The 16,001-nt window shown below is 37.2% G+C and overlaps 1 protein-coding gene across 8 annotated transcripts in view; it reads left to right on the top strand.

The window, feature by feature from the left end:
- Positions 1-16,001, top strand: part of PRLR (prolactin receptor) — a 183,485-nt gene that overhangs the window by 95,072 nt on the left and 72,412 nt on the right. The gene's annotated exons all lie outside the window — the stretch shown is intronic.

Raw genomic sequence — 16,001 nt, 5'->3', positions numbered from 1 at the left:
CCATTGTATGTTTTACCTAGGGTGTGTCTTAATTAAAGTGATTAAACTGTCAGAATTAATATATTAGTCCTTTGTAATCAGTCACTTCTTCATTTACTTAATGTATTTAACAAGCATTTGCCAACTTGCTACTATAAGTCAGTCAGTCATGATAGGCACTGCCCTCCTTGAGTTTCCATTCAGGTGAGAAGATAGGGGGAAAAAAATAAAGTAACAAACAAATATACCAAATACGTGGGCACTGAGATATGTGCTATGCAGAAAACAAACAAAGGCTGTGTGTCTGTAGGAGCTACTTACAGAAGTCCATCTGGAGGCACCAGCTGTACAAATAGGAAAGGGTAAAAGACTTTCAAGCAGAGAACAGAATATTTACCCTCAATACCTCTTTTTCTAGAAAATAGTTCTTCACAGACAAGAGCAGTACAACTATCTAAATCAGCATCTGCAAGCACTGGCCAGCATGCCAAACCCCAACTAGCACTGTTTTTATGGATAAAGTTTTATGCATGTTTTGTAAATGAGATGTTTTTGGAGCACAGCCAAGCTGTTCTTTTACAAGTTGCCTGAGGCTGTTTTCACACCACAGCAGTGGACCCCTGGACCACAATGCTACAAACATTCACTATCTAGCTCTTTTTTTAAAAAAAGATTTATTTATTTATTTGAAAGGCAGAGTTACAGAGAGGCAGAGGCAGAGAGGGAAAGACATCTTCAACCCGCTGGTTCACTCCCCAGATGGCCGCAATGGCCAGAGCTGTGCCGATCCGAAGTCAGGAGCCAGGAGCTTTTTCTGGGTCTCCCAAGCGGTTGCAGGGGCTCAAGAAAAACTGGGCCATCTTCCACTGCTTTCCCAAGCCATAGCAGAGAGCTGGGTCAGAAGTGGAGCAGCCAGGACTCAAACCAGTGCCCAAATGGGATGCTGGCACTGCAGGTGATGGCCTTACCTGCTATGCCACAGCGTCAGCCCCCGTCTAGCTCTTTACTGGAAAAGTTGGCCAGCTCTTCAACTAAGCCACCCATTGGCATAACCATCACAAGATTTTTTTTTAATTCTGCTGTTTTCAGCTCTATGAGTATCCACAGTTTACAGAAACTCGGTTAAATGTACCTAGTAATGATAGCCAACATTTGTGCAGTGAAATTATATCCCAGGATCTCTTTTAAGTACTTTATGTGAATTGTATTCCCTTTAATACTCAGAACAATCCTATATGGTAGATGCTATTATTACTGTGGCTTATGGATAAGGAAACTCAGAAAGATTAAGGAACCTCCTAGATGTCACACAGCAGGCTAGTGGTACAGTCAAGATTCAAAACTAAGAGTCAGCATTGTGGTGTAGCCAATAAAGCCGCCATCTGCAACCTGCAACACTGGCATCCCATATGGTTGCCAGTTCGAGCCCCAAATGCTCCACTTCACATCCAGCTTTCAGATAATGTACCTGGAAAAGCAGTGGAAGATGGCCCAAGGCTTGGGCCCCTGCACCCATGTGGGAGATCTAGAGGAAGTTCCCGAATCCTGGTTTTGGCCTGGCCCAGCCCCAGCTGTTGAGACCATTTGGGGAGTGAACCAGCAGATGAAAGATTTCTTTTTTCTTTATCTCTCTGTTTCTTCCTATCTCTCTTTAACTCTTTCAAATAAATAAATAAATCTTTTTAAAAAATTCAAAACTAGACAGGCTAATTCTAAGCATTATTTTAAGCTGTGTCTGTGATTAACACACTTTCTGCAACCCCGCCATCATAATATAGATAGCTGCATATCTATTCCTAATTGGCATAAGGCAGCAAATATCTTGTACCAAATAATTTAGAGCTTGCTTTGAAGACATACTGTATTGTTATTCCTTACTTAGTATTCAGAACTCAAAGTCTTCCATGTAATTCCCTCTCAAGATTCATGAAGGCGCGTTAGGTAGATAATTGGTGCTTTCAAGTGTGGCCTTGCCCACACGAGCAGTCCCAACTGCTTCTTTAATTATCCAGAAGGGCTCACTGTTAAATTCCCTAGATGATTCTGTGACTCTCCCCGTTTTTGTGTCTGGGAGATGTGCCACTAGGGCAAACACTGACCTACCCCTTCCTCACCCTCATTTCCTAAGGCTCCAATACACCTTCAGGCTTCCAATACACCTAAGGCTCCAATACACCTTGTAATATTCAAAATATTATAGAACAAATCTGCTTAGTAACTGACCAATCAGAACAGTAGGTACCAGTTGAATGGCAGCCTTAGTGTTTTCTTGTTTTGCATTTTTCCATTAACATACTTTATTGACAATATACATATTTATGGGGCACCATGTGTCTTTTCTTTTTTTCTTTGTGCTCCTAGAAGCATTTTTATATTTAATATTTAACGATTTTAACATTTTTAATATTCAATTCATATGAAGATATTGCATACATACACATATATACTAATTTTCTTGAAAAAAGTAGATATTAATATCATAATATGGGATTCATGACCATGACCACAAAGTGAGGAAAGATGATATAACTTCAGTGGAGACAATATTTATAAAAGTCTATATGTCAAATAATATGGCACCTACTCAATTTTTTGCTTTATATATATTAACTTCCATAATTAATAGAAAACAATATTTGTCTTTTAGGATCTGGCTTATTTCACATAACATAATCATATTCCTTTCTATACATTTTATTGCAAAAATCTGTATTTTATTCTTTTTATGGTTGAGTAATATTCTATCATGTATATATACATTTCCTTTATGTAGTCATCAGTTGGTGGACCATCTGGCTTGATACCATATAATTCCTATTGTGTATTGGCCTGCTATAAACATCAGAATGCAGGCATCTCTTTCATATGCTGACTTCATTTCCTCTGGATATATTCCCAGAAGTGGGACAGCTTAGTCATGTAGATCAATTTTAATTTTGACTAATCTCTATACTGTTTTCCATAATTGTACTAATTTGCCCTCCCACCAACAGTGTATTAAGGTAACTTTTTCTTCACAGCCTCTCCAGCATTTGTTTTTTATTTTTTGTTTTTGTTTTGTTCCATATTTTGGGTATTAGCAATTCGAACAGATGTAAGATGATACTTAATTCTAGTTTTTATTTACATTTTCCTGATGGATATTGATCCTGTTGGCCATTTATAAGTTTTCTTTGAGAAATGTCTATTCAAATCCTTTGCCCATTTCTTAATTGTATGTTTTGTTATTGAGTTTCTTAAGTTCTTTATGTATTCTTGATATTAATTATATTCTGGATATTAATCCTTTATCAAATGCATAGATGAAAATATTTCTCCCATTCTTTTGGTTGTCTCTTCACTTTCTTTTTTTTATTTTTTTATTTTTTGAACTTTTATTTAATGAATATAAATTTCCAAATTACAGTTATGGATTACAATGGCTTCCCCCCCATAACGTCCCTCCCACCCACAACCCTCCCCTTTCCCACTCCCTCTCCCCTTCCATTCACATCAAGATTCATTTTCAATTCTCTTTATATACAGAAGATCAGTTTAGCATACATTAAGTAAAGATTTCAACAGTTTGCTCCCACACAGAAACATAAAGTGAAAAATACTGTTTGAGTACTAGTTATAGCATTAATTCACAATGTACAGCACACTAAGGACAGAGATCCTACATGAGGAGTAAGTGCACAGTGACTCCTGTTGTTGACTTAACAAATTGACACTCTTGTTTATGGCCTCAGTAATCACCCTAGGCTCTTGTCATGAGCTGCAAGGCTATGGAAGCCCCCTGAGTTCACCAATTCTGATCATATTTAGACAAGGTCATAGTCAAAGTGGAAGTTCTCTCCTCCCTTCAGAGAAAGGTACCTCCTTCTTTGATGACCCATTCTTTCCACTGGAATCTCACTCGTGGAGATCTTTCATTTAGGTTTTTTTTTTTTTTTTTTTTTTTTGCCAGAGTGTCTTGGCTTTCCATGCCTGAAATACTCTCATGGGCTTTTCAGCCGGATCCAAATGCCTTAAGGGCTGGTTCTGAGGCCAGAGTTCTGTTTAGGACATCTGCCATTCTATGGGTCTGCTGTGTATCTCACTTCCCATGTTGGATCGTTCTCTCCTTTTTTTATTCTATCAGCTAGTATTTGCAGACACTATTCATGTTTATGTGATCTCTTTGGTTCTTAGTCCTATCATTATGATCAATTGTGAACAGAAATTGATCACTGGGACTAGAGAGCTGGCCTGGAAGAGGGGCAACTGGGAAAGAATCCGGTGCCCCGACTGGGATCAGAACCAGGTGTACTGGTGCTGCAAGGCAGAGGATTAGCCTACTGAGCCACAGCACCAGCCCTCAATGTGTTTTGTTAAGAGAATTAACTATAAAACTTTTCTCAAACTGTGTATGTGTATATGTGTGCAAATTGTTGAAATCTTCATTTAGTATAAAGTTGGTCTTCTGAGTATGAAGTTAATTGAAAATTAATCTTAATGGACAATAGGACTGGGAATGGGAGAGGGAGGAGAAGGTCAGGTAGGAGTGAGAGTGGGAGGGCGGGTATGGTGGGAAGAATCACTATATTCCTGAATTTGTACTTAGGAATTTGTACTCCTTACATAAAAGGTTTCTTTGGGGAAAAAAGTCTTTGTTTAGTCCAAGGTCTGGCAGTTTTCCCCTATATTTTATCTGGCAGTTTAATATTTTCAGGTCTTAAGTTTTGATGCTTGATGCATCTTGAGTTGATTTTTATCTTTGTTGTCATCCTTCTTCTCCCTACCTAATAAGGCCTAAATCCATCAACAGTATTGTATTTTTCATTTATTCTTTCCAGTCCTCAACAAGTAACATTGATATAGAGTTAAGTGTTCACTTTTGTTAAATAGAATGAATTGTTGAATTATTCATATTATAACCTAGGGATGAGGCAACCAGGCAAAGAAGTGTTTGTGTTATTATATATTCTATTTCCTCAAGAATAAACAACTCATTATGAATGGTATCTATATCATCCAAAAATGCCACAGTGTAATCAATTATAAAACTGACAGATGGATATGGACTTTGAAAGTTGTTCAAATCTCTTACTCAAAATGATGATGATGGATTTAAGAAAGGAGAGAGAAGAACAATTGCCTGAAGTGAGAATTTTAGGGCATAATAAAGGTTCAGAAGACTTTTCTCTGCAATTATTAAGTTGAATAGAGCTAATAAGGAGCCTCCATATTTTCATAAAGAATCAAAGTCAGTTCCTTAACGAACTGCATCTGGATCTTCCAGCCTATAATAAACCTCATAGTTTATTATTTCTTTCTACACACATTGTAAGTAAGCATAATGCTCAATGGTTGGGATGGAGCAGTTTAGTTAAATTAATGTTCTTAAAAACTTGAAGTTAACTTGAAAATGCATGTTTCAATCTTTATTCTCTTAAAAATATATTTAATGTTTATAGCTTATCTTTCACTGATTTATTTATAATTGTTTTTCTACATATTTTCAAAATACTATGCAAGCATATTAGTATTTGGAAAATTGATAATAGACCCCCAATAAAAAATATATATTTAATATTCAGTGTACAAATTGGCTTTGATGAGATCTATCCTTGAGTCATTACTTCCACTAAACTTCTCTTAAATGCAAAATATTCTATAGACTAATAAAAGTTAGACAATAATGCATACTTTCTTTCATTACTTTAACCGTTTGCTTTGCTTTCTTTAAATATCAGAGACATATACTTATGTCTGTGAGTACCTAGGAAAATTCTGTTTTTATATTCCTATAACCTAACTTTTTTGCTAATGTGGTAGGATGGTTAATCTTTCTACCATACATCTTTAATTTAAAGGTATTTTTTCTCTTTTTCATGATTGTTAACCCAGACTCATTGTATTACTAGCACTTGTTGAAAATTGTAAGTCAAATATGCTTATTTAAACCTCCTATAACTCAACTATTTACAAAATTTTTCTTTTGAGTACACTGAAAAACATTCCCCACATCAAATTCAAGAAAGATAACTTTTTTCTTTCTTATCTTTCTCTTTTTTGTACTCTTTTATCACTATCTAATCTTTCCCCTACCATTTGCCCCTGACAAAAACTCTCTTTTATTTATTTTTGTTATCTTTGAACTTAGAATGTTCATAACTTTTGCATATCATAGTTTTTTGTTGGTAGTAAAAAAGTGGTAGTGAGTAGAACAATTGTTAACTTCTTAGATTTATTGAAACAAAACAAGCTTAACAGAATTTCTGGGTGGGCCAGGAACCGGCCCTGAACCATATGATTGATTCTGACTGATGCCCAGTTCCACCCTAACCAGCATAAAATGCAAATCTTTGAAAGAAAATAAGATAGGACAAATGTATAGATGCTCTTTCTTTTGATTTTTTGCATAGAATGTTTTTCTAAATCAGAATTTTTGAATCTCGCTGACTTGTACCTCTCACATGAATAATGAAACCAAGATATACACCCATTAAATCCTATTCTGTGTTCCAGAAATTCCCAATCCTCTTTCCACTACCTTCCCCTCACAAAACAGCAAACTAATCAAAAGAGGGATCCCCTCACTGCCCAACTGCTCCATGAGAGAGTAAATTTTATCACCAGGTCTTTTTCAGTAATTGTGATAGTATAGAATGTACCTTTCTTAACCATTTTTAAGAGTACAGTTCAGCAGTGTTAAGTACATTTACCTTGCCATGCAGTCCCATCTCCAGAACTCTTGTCATCTTGCAAAACTGGAAGTAGCATTCCTTCTTTTAAATGGCAGCTCTTACCAGAGAATTATAGTTTTCTTGCACATAATGGAAATAGCTAATCTTCACCTCTTTCACAAAGCCCTCAAATTTTTTGTTAAAATAGTTTCAAGTAGTTCTAAGCCTCAAGCCTGAGCTTTATCTCTAGCCCAGGCCAGTCTAGTTCATTAGACTTTTAGACTTTTTTTTTCCAAATTATATTCTCTTTAAATCCATGTGTGCATTAGTGGTCATTTAGTCATTTTAGCCTATAAATTGAAATTAAGCATTTTAATATTTTAATATTTCAAACATTTTCTTACTGGCTGGTTCTCATTAAAATGTATGCCTTTCCATTAAAGGATCTGATGCATTATGGTAATAGTTTCTGTGTGCTTCTTCTTGTCTTATTTTATGATTGGAAACATCTTTGCAGCTGGAACCTTTCACAGTGTGCACTCAGATGTGTAGCTGAATCAGCTCACATCTCTTTGCTGAAAAAGGTAGCTCTGAAACACTGGTACATGAACCAGTGGGAAAAACGGTTGTGGAAGATAATGGTTTTCCTACTGGGTTTCTAGGAGCCCTAGGTCTCTGTGGTCTTATCTCGAGGGTGACCACAATAGAAAAATAGGAGGCAAAATGGGTGAGACTGGCTGCTGGTTCTTTCTTGCCCTCTACTAGCTTCTTCCATCTCTTTTATATATTGGGATTTAACATAAAATTTTCTGTTAAAATCATGCTGCTTAAAAACAATGTCTTGGGTGGACGATGTGGTGGAGTGTTAAGCTGCTGCTTGGGATCCACCAATCCATGCCAGAGTGCTGGTTAGAGTCCCAGCCACTCCACTTCCAATCCAGCTCCAGCTTCCTACTAATGCATCAAGGGAGGCAACAGTTAAGGACTCTAGTGCTTGAGCCCCTGCCATTGACATGGGAGACCTGGATAGAATTCCTGGCACCTGGCTTCAGCCTGACTCAGCCCTGGCTGTTGTGGGCATTTGGGGAATGAGCCAGCAGATGGAAGATTCCTGTATGTGTGTGTGTCAGTGTGTCACTCTGCCTTTCAAGCAGATAAAAAAAACAAACATGTTTCAAATGTCTTTAAAAGACATTTACTTAAACAGGTCTGGATAAATTATAGCCCAGTCACTGAAAACCTGTGTGGTCCCTAGGCCAATCATAAACCTTTTCTAAGCTTCATTTTTTAACTAGCAGAATGAAGACAATAATATGTGTTGTTACCTCCATGTTGCTATGCAGATTAAAAAGAAGAGTGTGCGGTGTGCCTCCTCATGTTTAGTCAGTGTTTGCTGATGGTATCCTGCTTTAGAAATCGCAGGGCACTGAGCATCACAGGAGCTTCACTTTTTCTTTTCCTTTTATGTCTGTCTCCTCCTACCTTCTTTCTCATCTATAAGAGCTCAAGAAGAAAAAATATTTATATAGACATTTTCTTTCACATTTTCTCCATGCTTCCTCCTGTAAAGCAATAGTTCACAAAGTGTAGGCCTTGGGCCAGCAACGTCAGCATTACATGGAAATATAGTAAAAATGTGAATCGTCAGAACCCACTCCAGACCTAGGAATCAGAAACTCTGGAGCTAAAATTGAACAATTTATGTTTCAAACCTCCCACATGCTTCTGAAGTTTGAAACACATTGTTAATAATAAAGACTTGAGAAAATCCAAGATGCCTAAATAGGGCAAAGATATACTAATTCTGACCACAGTAAGATAAGAAAAGAGGGGAAAACCCATTCCCATACAACAGTTGGAGAGTGGTTTGCAGTGGAAATTCTACAAAACGTAGAGACAGCATGGAGAAGTGGGGACAATTTAATCACTCAGCAGCAAGCAGGGCACCACCAGTGACTCCCAGCCAACAGCTGGAGGGAACAATAGGAATATTTATGGAAAAATGGCAGGATAAAATTGCTACTTAACAATAATTCCCTTGAATATAAATGGCCTAAATTCTCCAATTAAAACATATAGACTGAATGGATTAAAAAACATGACCCATCTCACTGCCTACAATAAACACACCTCACCAACAAAGAAATACACAGATGGAAAACGATATTCCATGCTAACAGGATGCAAAAAATGAACAGGAGTAGGCATCCAAATATAAGACAAAATAGACTTTAACACAAAAACCATTAAAAGATACAAAGAGGGGTATTATATAATGATTAGGGGATCAATTCAACAGGAAGATGTGACTATAGTAAATGTATATTTACTATATTTACCCAGTGCTAGGGCATCTGGCTATTTAAAACAAATGTTAAAGAAATTAAAACAAATGTTAGGCCGGTGCCGCGGCTCACTAGGCTAATCCTCCGCCTTGTGGCGCCGGCACACCGGGTTCTAGTCCTGGTCGCGGCACCGGATTCTGTCCCGGATGCCCCTCTTCCAGGCCAGCTCTCTGTTGTGGCCCAGGAGTGCAGTGGAGGATGGCCCAAGTCCTTGGGCCCTGCACCCACATGGGAGACCAGGATAAGTACCTGGCTCCTGCCATCGGATCAGCGTGGTGCGCCGGCCGCAGCACGCCAGCCACAGCAGCCATTGGAGGGTGAACCAACAGCAAAGGAAGACCTTTCTCTCTGTCTCTCTCTCTCACTGTCCACTCTGCCTGTCAAAAATAAATAAATAAAACAAATGTTAATAAATCTAAAGGGATACATAGGCACCAATATGATAAGTATGAGGGACTTCAACACACTGCTATCATCAATGCACAGATCAATTAGACAAAAAAAAAATCAATGAATAAACAACAGATCTAATCTAAACTATGGACCCTATGGATCTAATTGATATCTATGGAACATTTAATCCCACAGCTGCAGAATACACATTCTTTTCATTCTTTCATCAGTGCATGGTACTTTTGTTAGGATAGACCATTTGAAAGACCATAAAGCAAGACTCAGCAAATTCAAAAAATTTAAATCATACAATGTCTCTTTACTGACCACAATGGAATAAAGCTATAAATAAATAATTTAAGAAACTCTAGAAAATATGCAAACATATGGAGTCTGAACAACATGCTTCTGAATCAACAATTGGTCACAGAAAAAATCAAAAAATTCCTAAAACAAATGAAGATGACAACACAACATATCAAAACTTATGAGATACAGCAAAAGCAGTGGGAAAAAGAGGGAAACTTGTAGCAATTAGCACCTACATCAAGAAATTGCAAAGGCATCAAATAAATTATCCAACAATGTATCTCCAGGAACTAGAAAAAGAAGAACCCCTAACCTGTAATTAGTAGGAGGAAAGAAATAATTAGAGAAGAAATAAACAAAATTGAAAGAAAAGATACAAAAGATTAGTGAAATAAGGAGCTGAGTTTTTGAAAAAATAAACAAAATTGACATACCATTGGCCCAATTATCCCGAAAAAGGAGAGAAGACCCAATTTTAAAAGTCATAGATGAAAAAGATGTTACAGTGGATACCACAGAAACAAAAAGAATCAACAGGAGTTATTACAAACAGCTATATGCCAACAAACTGGAAATTCTAGAAGAAATGGATTTATGGATACATGTACCAAAATTGAATCATGAAGACACTGAAGACTTAAATTGACCAGTAACCAAGGTAGAGATTCAATCAATCATAAAGACCTTCCCAACAAATAAAATATCAGGAGCAGAAGGCTCTACTGCTAAATTCTATTAGACTCTTAAAGAACTAATTCCTATTCCTCTCAAACTGTTCAAAAGAATTTAAAGGATGGGAATCCTTCCAGAATTCTTTTATGAGGCAAGCATCATCTTAATTCCAAAAGCAGAAAAAGATAAAACAAATCAAGAGAATTATAGACCAACATCCATAATGAACATAGATGCAACAAAATATTAGCTAATTGAATCCAACAACACATCAGAAGGATCATTCACTTGGACCAAGTGAGGTTTGTCATAGGTATACAGGGATGGTTCAATATACAAAATTTAATAAATGTGATATATGACATTAGCAAATTGAAAACCAACAACCATATGATGATTTCAATAGATGCAGAGAAAGCATTTGATAAAATAGAGTGTCTTTCCATGATAAAAATACTTTAAGTAAATTAGGTATAGAAGAGACATTCATCAACACAATCCAGGCAATATGACAAAACCACAGCCAGCATCATATTGAATGGGGGAAAGGTTGGAAGCATTTCCACTAAGATCCAGAACAATATAAGGATGCACACTTTCACCACTGCTATTCAATATAGTTATAGAAGTTTTAGCCAGAGCCATTAGACAAGCAAAAGATATCAAATGGACACAAAATGGAAAGGAGAAAGTCAAGTTATCCCTGTTTTCAGATGACATGATCCTATATATGAAATATATAGGGAACCAAAAGACTGCACTAAGAAACTATTGGAGCTTGTAAGGGAATTTGGTAAATATTGCAGCATATAAAGTCGACACACAAAATTCAATAACTTTTGTGTATACAGAAAATGCCATGGTTGAGAAAGAACTTCTAAGATCAATCTCATTTACAACACCTAAGAAAAAGTTTAAATGCCTTGGAATAAATGTAACCAAGGAAGTGAAAGATCTCTACAATGAAAATTACAAAACATTAAAGAGAGAAACAGAGGAAGGCACAAAAAATTGAAGAATCTTCTATGTTAGTGGATTGGAAGAATTAATCAGCAAAATGTCCATACTACCCAAAGCACTTTACAGATTGAATGCAAAGCAAATCAAAAAAAAAAAAGGACATTCTTCTAAGATCTAGGGGGAAAATGCTATAATTCATATGGAAACAAAAGAGACCCTGAATAGCTAAAGCAATCTTAAACAATAAAAGCAAAGCTGGAGGCATCACAATACCAGATTTCAAGACATACTTCAGGGCAGTTATAATGAAAACAGCCTGGTACTGGCACAAAAATAGACATGTAGAGGGATGGAAGAGAATAAAAATCTCATAAATTAATCCGTGTAGCTACAACCAAATAATTTTTGCTAAATGAGCTAAAATCAGCCTCTGAAGAATGGGCAGTCTCTTCAACAAATGGTGTTGAGAAAATTCAATCTACATATGCACAAGTGTGAAACACCCCTACCGTACACCATATGCAAAAATCAACTCACAGTGGATTAAGGATCTAAATCTATCACCTGACCATCAAATTTCTAGAAGAAAACATTGGGGAAACTCTGCAAGACATCAGCATAGTCAATGATTTCTTGGAAAAGACCCCAGAAGCACAGGCAATAAAAGCAAAATTTGACAAATGGGATTACATCAAATTATGAAGCCTCCTCACTACAAAGGAAACACTCATCAAAGTGGCAACCAATGGAATGGAAGAAAATATTTGCAAACTATGCAACTGATAAAAGAATTGATATCCAGAATTTGCAAAGAGCTCAAGAAACTCAGTAACAAAAAAAGCACTCTAGTTAAGAAATGGGCAAATAACACGATCAGATATTTTTCCAAAGATGAAATACAAATGGCCAATGGTCATATGAAAAACTGCTCAGGTGCAGTGGCTGATACATCAAATGGAGATGACCAGAAAATCCAGAAGTTGAAATCTGGCTAGAGAAACTAGAAAAGCTGGAAGAGAATGCAATCCATCTTGAACAGAATAAAAAATCTGTCAAGATATTCAGAAGCCTGAAGAGTCTGTTGTAAAAGATAATCCAGGAACAAGTAAGGAGGGTCAAACTTAAGACAGAATAGGCACAATTTCAGAGGCAGGAAAGGACCAATGAAGTCTAACCCATCAGCAAAGGGAGGTGGTTGTGCATCCCTCCTGCTAATTTGCTTCCCTCCTTTCTCACTAGAAACCAATGCACACAAAAGCTGGGTCAAGAGGCTTGAAGGACAGAGGCAGCAGAAATACTGTGTGTGCTGAACAAATTAGGGACAGAAAAGAAAGCAATTCTGCAAGATCGAGTTTGCTTTGCAGGTGCTAATCCCTAGGCATGATTTCTCTCACCAGCTCTCTCCTTCTCCATGCTTCTCCCTTAGCTGACCTCACTAGGGCAAAATTCTGTTTCCTGACTAAAAAGTAAGAAATTTTTGTTTTCTATTTCTTACTTTTAAAAGGCACAGACCACAACTCTCTAAGGAAAAATGATGCAAAATTCTTTTTTAATTTTTTTCATTTAGTAAATATACATTTCCAAAGTACAGTTTATGGATTACAATGGCTTTCCCTCCCCCATAATTTCCCTCCCACTCACACCCCTCCCACCTCCCACTCCCTCTCCCATTCCATTCACATCAAGATTCATTTTCAATTCTCTTTATATACAGAAGATTGATTTAGTCTATATTAGGTAAAGATTTCATCAGTTTGCACCGACACAGAAACACAAAGTGTAAAATACTGGTTCAGTACTAGTTATAGCATTACTTCACATTGGACAACACATTAAGGACAGATCCCACATGAGAAGTAAGTACACAGTGACTCCTGTTGTTGACTTAACAATTTGACACTTTTGTTTATGGCATCAGTAATCTCCCTAGGCTTTAGGCATGAGTTACCAAGGCTATGGAAGCCTGTTGAATTCACTGACTTAGAGCTAATTCCGACAGGGTCATAGTCAAAGTGGAAGTTTTCTCCTCTCTTCAGAGAAAGGTACCTCCTTCTTTGATGGCCCTGTTCTTTTCACTGGGATCTCACTCACACAGATCATCCATTTAGGTCTTTTTTTTCAGAGTATCTTGGCTTTCCATGCCTAAAATACTCTCATGGGCTCTTCAGCCAGATCTGAATGCCTTAAGGGCTGATTCTGAGGCCAGAGTGCTATTTGGGACATCTGCCATTCTATGAGTCTGCTGTGTATCCCGCTTCCCATGATGGATCGTTCTCTCCCTTTTTGATTCTATCAGTTAGTATTGGCAGACACTAGTCTTGTTTGTGCAATCCCTTTGATTCTTAGACCTTAGACTCTTAGACCATAGACTGTGATCAATTGTGAACTGAAATTGATCACTTGGACTAGTGAGATGGCATTCGTACATGCCACCTTGATGGGATTGTATTAGAATACCCTGGCACGATTCTAACTCCACCATTTGGGGCAAGTCCAATTGAGCCTGTCCCAAATTGTACATCTCCTCCCTCTCTTATTCCCATTCTTATATTTAACAGGAATCACTTTTCAGTTAAAATTTGAACACCTAAGAATAATTGTGTGTTAATTATAGTGTTCAACCAATAGTACTAGAACAAAACAAAGAAAAAATACTAAAATGGATAAAGTTTTACATTGTACATCAACAGTCAGCACAAGAGCTGATCAAGTCACTGCTTCTCATAGTGTCCATTTCACTTCAACAGGTTTCCCCTTTGGTGCTCAGTTAGTTGTCGCCGATCAGGGAGAACATATGATATTTGTTCCTTTGGGACTGGCTTATTTCACTCAGCATAATGTTTTCCAGATCCCTCCATCTTGTTGCAAATGACCGGATTTCATTGTTTTTGACTGCTGTATAGTATTCTATACAGCATATGTTCCATAATTTCTTTATCCAGTCTACTGTTGATGGGCATTTGGGTTGGTTCCATGTCTTAGCTGTTGTGAATTTGAGCTGCAATAAACATTAAGGTGCAGACTGCTTTTTTGTTTGCCAATTTAATTTCCTTTGGGTAAATTCCAAGGAGTGGGATGGCTGGGTGGAATGGTAGGGTTATATTCAGCTTTCTGAGGAATCTCCAGACTGACTTCCATAGTGGCTTAACCAGTTTGCATTTCCCACCAGCAGTGGGTTAGTGTCCCTTTCTCCCCACATCCTCTCCAGCATTTATTGTTGGTAGATTTCTGAATGTGAGCCATTCTAACCAGGGTGAGGTGAAACCTCATTGTGGTTTTGATTTGCATTTCCCTGATTGCTAGTGATCCTGAACATTTTTTCATGTGCCTGTTGGCCATTTGGATTTCCTCTTTTGAAAAATGTCTATTGAGGTCCTTGGACCATCTCTTAAGTGGGTTGTTTGTTTTGTTGTTGTGGAGTTTCTTGATCTCTTTGTAGATTCTGGTTATTAACCCTTTGTCTGTTGCATAGTTTGCAAATATTTTTTCCCATTCTGTCGGTTGTCTCTTCACTTTCCTCACTGTTTCTTCTGCTGTACAGAAACTTCTCATTTTGATGCAATCCCAATTGTTAATTTTGGCTTTGACTCCCTGTGCTTCCAGGGTCCTTTCCAAAAGTCTTTTCTGGTGTCTATTTCTTGCAGAGTTTCTCCAATGCTCTCTAATAATTTGATGGTGTCGGGTAATAGATTTATATCTTTAATCCATATTGAGTGGATTTTTGTGTAAGGTGTAAGGTAGGGGTCATGCTTCATGCTGTTGCATGTGGAAATCCAATTTTCCCAGCACCATTTGTTGAATAGACTGTCCTTGCTCCAAGAATTGGTTTTAGATCCTTAATCAAATATAAGTTGGCTGTAGATGTTTGGATTGATTTCTGGTGTTTCTATTCTGTTCCATTTGTCTATCCATCTGTTTCTGTACCAGTACCATGCTGTTTTGATTACAACTGCCCTGTAGTATGTCCTCAAATCTGGTATTGTGATCCTTCAGCCTTGTTTTTGTTATACAAGTTTGCTTTAGCTATTCGAGGTCTCCTGTGTCTCCATATGAATTTCAGCATAATTTTTTCCAGATCTTAGAAGAATGTCTTTGGTATTTTGATTGGTATCACATTGAATCTATAAATTGCTTTTGGGAAAATAGACATTTTGATGATATTGATTCTTCAATCCATGAACATGGAAGATTTTTCCATTTTTTGGTATCCTCTTCTACTTCTTTCTTTAAGATTTTGTAATTTCCATCGTAGAGGTCTTTAACGTCCTTGGTTAAGTTTATTCCAAGGTATTTGATTGTTTTTGTGGCTATTGTGAATGGGATTGATCTTAGAAGTTCTTCCTCAGCCGTGGCATTGCCTGTGTATACAAAGGCTGTTGATTTTTGTGCTTTGATTTTATACCCTGCTACTTTGCCAAAATCTTCTATGAGTTCCAATAGTCTCTTAGTAGAGTTCTTTGGATCTCCTAAATAAAGAATCATATCATCTGCAAAGAGGGATAGTTTGAGTTCTTCCTTCCCAATTTGTATCCCTTTAATTTCTTTTTCTTGCCTAATAGCTCTGGCTAAAACTTCCAGAACTATATTGAATATCAGTGGTGAGAGTGGACATCCCTGTCTGGTCCCAGATCTCAGTGGAAATGCTTCCAACTTTTCCCCATTCAATAGGATGCTGGCCGAGGGTTTTTCATAA

The sequence above is a fragment of the Oryctolagus cuniculus genome, chromosome 14 (genome assembly GCF_051225735.1).
Source record: "Oryctolagus cuniculus isolate XC-2025 breed Fujian yellow rabbit chromosome 14, ASM5122573v1, whole genome shotgun sequence".
Classification (NCBI taxonomy): Eukaryota; Metazoa; Chordata; class Mammalia; order Lagomorpha; family Leporidae; genus Oryctolagus; species Oryctolagus cuniculus.
Note: the sequence above shows the minus strand (reverse complement) of the source record. Positions and strands in the feature narration are given on the sequence as shown.